Source organism: Miscanthus floridulus, chromosome 7, assembly GCF_019320115.1.
Source record: "Miscanthus floridulus cultivar M001 chromosome 7, ASM1932011v1, whole genome shotgun sequence".
Lineage (NCBI taxonomy): Eukaryota > Viridiplantae > Streptophyta > Magnoliopsida > Poales > Poaceae > Miscanthus > Miscanthus floridulus.
In genome coordinates, this window is record NC_089586.1 from 32,992,726 (window position 1) to 32,998,864 (window position 6,139).

A 6,139-nucleotide genomic window follows, 5' to 3' on the forward strand; every position below is an offset into this window, starting at 1 on the left:
ATGTTGAAACCCTACTAGTCACAAAACATGACCAAAACAAGATCCAACACTAATCAAACACTTAGGGTTTGTCTTTATTTATTTTTGAATTAATCTAGAATTAAGCCCAAAAATGAACTTGTTCCAAATGACCTGAAAATTTTATGTAAGCTTCCTCATGACAAATTAGTGTACCAAAACAAATTTCATAATTTTTGGAATTATACAGTGACCTACAAAAATCATGGAAATTGCATTTTTCAATTAATGGACTGAATATTTGAACATTAAAAATTTATTCAAATTTCAAATTTCAAATTTTTAAATCATACTAGAACATGTACAGAAGCTACACACAAAATTTTAGAATTTTTGGAGCTATCATGAATTTCCTACAAATTCCCAAAGTTTTAGCACTATTCACAAATTTAGAAAATAAAAATTTTCACTGTTCTTCTTCCTCACTCGCACTGACAGGCGGTCCCGCTCGTCAGTGACACGGAACAAGACACGACGACGCGACCAGCTCCGACCAGCAAAACACGCCGGCGGTGATTCTCCGGTGAGACGGACTGCACCAACATGATCTACACCATGTCGCGAATCTAACCCAACCCTTAGAACAGTAACAGGCACACCAGATGGAACTCTACGCCGGCCATGGCGACTCGGACTCGACGGCGGTCGATGTAGCTATGGTTACGATGCAGTAGAGTCAAAAGAAGAGCGAGCATCACACTCAGGAGCTCACCGTGATCACGAGGGTGAACTTGGTGCAGGCGGAGACGTACTGAATCGCCCTGGCCACGGTGAGGTGGGTCGCGGCGGAGCTTCGGCCGGCTCCGAAGAAGACAACGTTGCGCGGTGGCGCTGATCAGCTAGACGCGAGGCGAGCAGGTCGGGAATGTGCGGCAGGGTGAGGCAGAGCTGCTGGCCAACGTAATTGGCCTGAGGTGGTCCGATGAGGATGAATTTTACGAGCGCGGCAATGGCACCGGCGGCGAGCAGTCGATGGAAAACCGAGGAATGACGACGGCGTGCTCCTATTTATAGAAAGGAAGAAGGCGTCTGGCGTCGACAGCACACGAATGAGCTTGCCATGGAGATGGCAGCGTGTCACCACGCGTGAAAGCGGCGAAGAAGGTCGGCGGCAAGCAGCTCGGTGGCGGTGGCATCCTGTTCTGGTTGGATTTTGAATTTTGAAATAATTACAGAACTGCCACTGCATCCATTTTTTAAATTACTCACAAATTTTCTAAAAAAGTTGAAAATCTCCAAAAATGAAAGTTGTTCAATTTTTCAAACTCTACAACTTTCCTTCTAGGAACATTTTCAAATTATGCCTCCATTTTGAAATTTGAATTTGGGGTGCATTTGAGCATTTGAATCATTTCAAAATTACTCCAAATTTTATATGTAAACTTGAAAAACTTTGAATACCAAAGTTGATCCACATAAAATAACCTCCAACTTTGCTTTTTGCCTCTACCTCAAATTCCACATGGATTTTGAATTAGTCAAAAGGGGCAAAAAGGACTTTTATAATTTAAATATGAATTCAAATTTGATTTGTCTTCCTTTTACTTAAATTTTGATTTTTGACCAGTAACATGGCCCATTAGGGTTATTTAAGTCAAATGACACATGACCTCACATGATCACATGAATTTTGACCCTTGTAGCCATGATCTTTATTTAGGGTTTTGAATCACATCACATGAAATAACAACATTATGAAATAAACCTTATTTAGTGAATGCATTCAAAACTTTATACTATATGAATGCTTTGCAATACATATGATGACATGTCAAATTTTAGTACTAGGTCAAAACACCAGAGGTGTTATAGTGGCAGATCATGGCAGGCATGGAGATCTAGGCGAGCGGTTGGTTTCCTCGGGCCCGTCGCCCCCTATAAAACCTAAGGGTTCGCCCCTAGGGTTTCATACCTTGCCTTCATGCCTTTGCATCTGCATCCGATGCCTCCAATCTCCTAGGCTTCTTGCATCCACGTCCTAGCCACCATCGAGCTCACATCCACCCACCCCCATCTTCTAATGGATCCATGGTGCCGCTCTGACATCACCTTCCAGCGTATGGAGGGCCTCGTCTGTTGCGACCTTCTCTGTGCACGGACCTCGATCGAGGAGTGGTTGCTGCCCAGCGAGGAGGAGTTGTCGTCGTCGCCCAATAGCTATGTGGTGTCATTCGCCCACTTCCATGAGCATGGGTTTGTGACCCTCGCCCATAGATTTCTTTAGGGTCTGCTTCATTACTACAAGATCGAGCTACAGCACCTCAATCCCAACAGGATCTAGCATATGGCAGCATTCGTCACCCTATGTGAGGAATTCATGGGGATCAGTCCCCACTTTGATCTGTGGTGGCACTTATTCACCGTCACCCCCTAGAAGAAGAGGGAGAAGAGCGGTAGGCAGGAGCTGCATACGCTAATGGGATGCATCGGCATCCACCTCTAGAACAACTGGGTCGGTAAGTACCTATCGATGTGGCTGTCGACCTCCAACAAGGGGTGGTGTTCATAGTGGTTCTATCTGAAGAACGATGTTGATGCCCCCCTATCGGAGTTCACCGAGCGTGTGATCGAAGAGGCCTCAAAGTCATGGAGGAAGTGGGGTGTCCTAGAGAAGGATAAGAAGAAGATCTGGGACCACCTCACCGCCATCCGCATCCTGAAGGAAAGCGGCCGAAAGGGGATGAGCATCATTGGGGCCTACCATGTGAGGAGGGTGGCATTGTTGGGCGCGCACACCCATTGTATGTGATGGTGCCCGAGGCATCATTCGATGAGACGATGCTTGCCAAGGGAGCATTCACCCCCTCTGAGATCACGCAGCGCATTAAGGAGGCGATGGAGCCTTCGTGGGACAACATGGGTGCCCCCCTTGATTTTGTCTACCTGGTGTTGGGACATCCTCCGATGCGGCCAGAATTAGGCCATGTCATCTTCATAAGTTTCCCCTCCTCATGCCTCCTCTTCAATTGATTTCCTGACCTCTTTAAACTAACATTGAGAGGGACAGGACCAGCCAAGGGACCTCATCCTCACGGATCACCTGGCTCCATTGCCGATGGATGCGTCCGTGAGGGTGGTGAATCATGCCAAGGGTGAGCAGCTAAGGAAGGTGAAGGAGGACAAGAGGAAGAAGAGGTAGTGGAAGCTGCAGGCTTGGGAGAGAGGGGAGGAGACTGACAACGATGACAATGATGATGAGGAAGATGATGATGAGGTAGTCGATGACATCAAGTGGGATGATTTGGAGAGCGAGGATGTGCTGACAGGTATTGGCTTGTCCTTGCAGGAGTCGAGACCCTTCTAGTTCCATGGAGGGGAGGGCACATCCATGAGGCTAGCGAAGATAGGCTGGATCATTGGCCTACCCTAGGAGCCAATAGGGCAGGCGGATCTGCCGCCATACCCAAGGTGCCAGCAGAGGTAGGTGGCTCTACTGCTGCACCCCAAGATGCAAGGGGAGCGAGCCCCTCTGCCCAGGAGTAGGGGGTGGGCTTGAAATGGCACCGCCTCGACGAGGTGGAGCAGGGGTTTGGGGGTTCACCCCCAAACGTGTCTATCACCCAACAACACTGATGTAAGTCATTAGCTCCTCTATTTTTCTCTATTTTGGTCGGATTTCATTGTGACTTATGCTTTTCATTTCTTGCAATGTTGTGAGGCGGCATAATCCTTTGGCATTGGTGCCAAAGAAGAGCGTCGCCCTTCAAGCGAGGCGGCATCCGCCGGTTGGTGTCGAACCCATTTCAGGTGGGAGTGGCATCGATGTGACTATGTTGCTAGCTGGTCAGGCACCGCCTATGGTGGCACTCGTGCCCTCGGTGGGACAAGCAGGCATAGGGGCTCAAGGGATGCCTTCGGAGGTCGCTGAGCAGCAAGCGATGGACGCGATACCGCTATCGATGACGGGGTGAACAGAGCTATCGTTCATGCTCATGGTGCCGACCATGGTGGGCGTGATGTAGCCGGTCATGGCACTGCTAACGTAGGTGAAGGTGGTAGCAGCTATGATAGGTGGGCCATAGCCGGATGCAACCATGGCGGCACTAGAGGAAGTGGCGTGACCCGCGCCACCGATGGCTCAAGCGACGGCACCTGACATGAGCTGGACGGAGGAGGACGTGGCCGAGGGGTCCCCGGACATCATGGTGGTGGTAGAGAGGACTAGTAGGGAATCATCCCTGCCCTTGATGTTGATAGGAAGCAACTCACTCGTGTGGGGCGAGCCCCTACTCTGGTGGACAAATCCGCTGGAGCTGACATCGACACTAGGGGTGCCTTGCGTGATGTGGGGACCATGTCCATGCTAGAAGCCTTGGACCACACTAGGGGTGCCTTGTGCAACTTTGTTGTTCCCTCTGGTTAGGTACTCACTTGATCTTGCCTCTCACCCTTTTCTTTCTTTATATATTTTTATGTTCTGACCATCATCTCATTTTAGTCCCTTATCGCTCGTAGCCGAGGAAAATCTTGATTCCTTCATGAGCAAAAGGAAAACTAGGACCACCTTGGTGAGGAGGCATGGCTACATGAGGAGGTGAGTGCCCAGCTTGTTGCCACCCAACAGAGGGTGACCAAGCTGACTCCCCTAGCCAAGAAGGCGGACAGTCTCCGATTGCGTGTGGCCGAGGCCCGTCGGCATGCGAATGAGGCTGAGAGGGTGTTTGAGGCCCTATCGGTGAGACCATAGAAGGATGATGAGGAGGCCACCAAGGTTAGGAGGGAGTGGGATGAGCTGCTCTAGAGGACATCAAGACATGCCGGTGGATCCTCGACCTTCTGGCTAAGGTTGAGAAGGAGTGGGAGCTAAAGTTGGGAGCTGAGGAGAAGCTCACAACACTAGAGAAGAGGATGAGTCTGGATGCCAAGGCGGTCGCTCAGCTACGCAAGGAGTGGGACAAGCTGCTCCAAACTATGGAGAGGCTCTGCTCAGAGCATGGCATAGCCTGTGAGGAGCACGACTAGGATCTCTGAGAGCACGATGACGTGCAGTAGAAGGTTGGCTCCCTTTAGGCTAAGCTTAGAACCATGACGACCTAGAGGCTGGAGGCTGAGGGCATCTCTACCGGGCTGGCCATGGACCTCACCGAGTCAAGGAGGAACCTTTAGGCAGAGAGTGACAAGCTTGGTATCCTGAGCGCCGCCCTCAGAGTGGTCTGCGATGGCCTAGAGGTAGTACGGTTGGAGGGGACCAGTTCACTCACGGTCCATGCCGTTGAGATCACAGCACGGGTGTGATAGCTCAAGAGAAACGCCATTTGCGTCGGGGTCAACCAATCCTTCACGATTGCTTGTTCTTATTATGGAGACAACATTGTCCTAGAGACTATGAGCATTAGCTTTGCACCTGGCTATGAAGCCCATGAGCTGGATGAGATAGAGATGGTGGTGGCTTCCCTTTCGCAGGACCTGGCAGACAACATAGAAGACATAGTTCTCCCCTAGAGGGGTTAGTTAGTCAAATAGGTCAGATGATCATTATTGTAATCAGCGGACAAGTGTCGATCCTTGTATATCATAAAAACAAACTCGTCATTTCATTTCGTTTGATTGAATTTATTTTTCTTCCCTTTTTGTGTGTGAAAGGGGCTCATGTGTTCTGGCCGTTCTGTTTGTTAAGACCATAGGGCCCAAAGTGCAAGAGGGAAACTCTGATTACACTGATAAGAAAGAGTGTCATAGCCACTGGGGCGTAGATTTCTTACAGTCCAACCAGCTTTGCTTAGTTGTTCATTTCCATAGACCTTGCCACTAGGTTTAACATGAGGGAAAAGGTCAAGTGCGGTGACTATTTTGAAAAGGGTGTATTTATACCCTTATAAGCCCCCAAGTGAGATCTGACCCCTTACTATTGCTAGGGTCAGGTGTCACTAAAGATTGAGGAGAGGATAGCAAAATTAGTAGGAGAAAATGTCTCTTGTTTTCAAGCGTACCCCCTCCCTAGGATCCGAGCTATCATTCTAAGACCACACGTTCGGTCTCCTTGTGAGTCCAACTTTCCTCGAGCCCCCACGCGTAGCAGGGGTCTGATCGAGGGTTAGCTCGTCTTTGTGATTGTTGCACCATCTATGGTTTCCGTAACTGGAGGGGTTGAGCTAACGTCACTTGCCTCGATGGCTCAAGT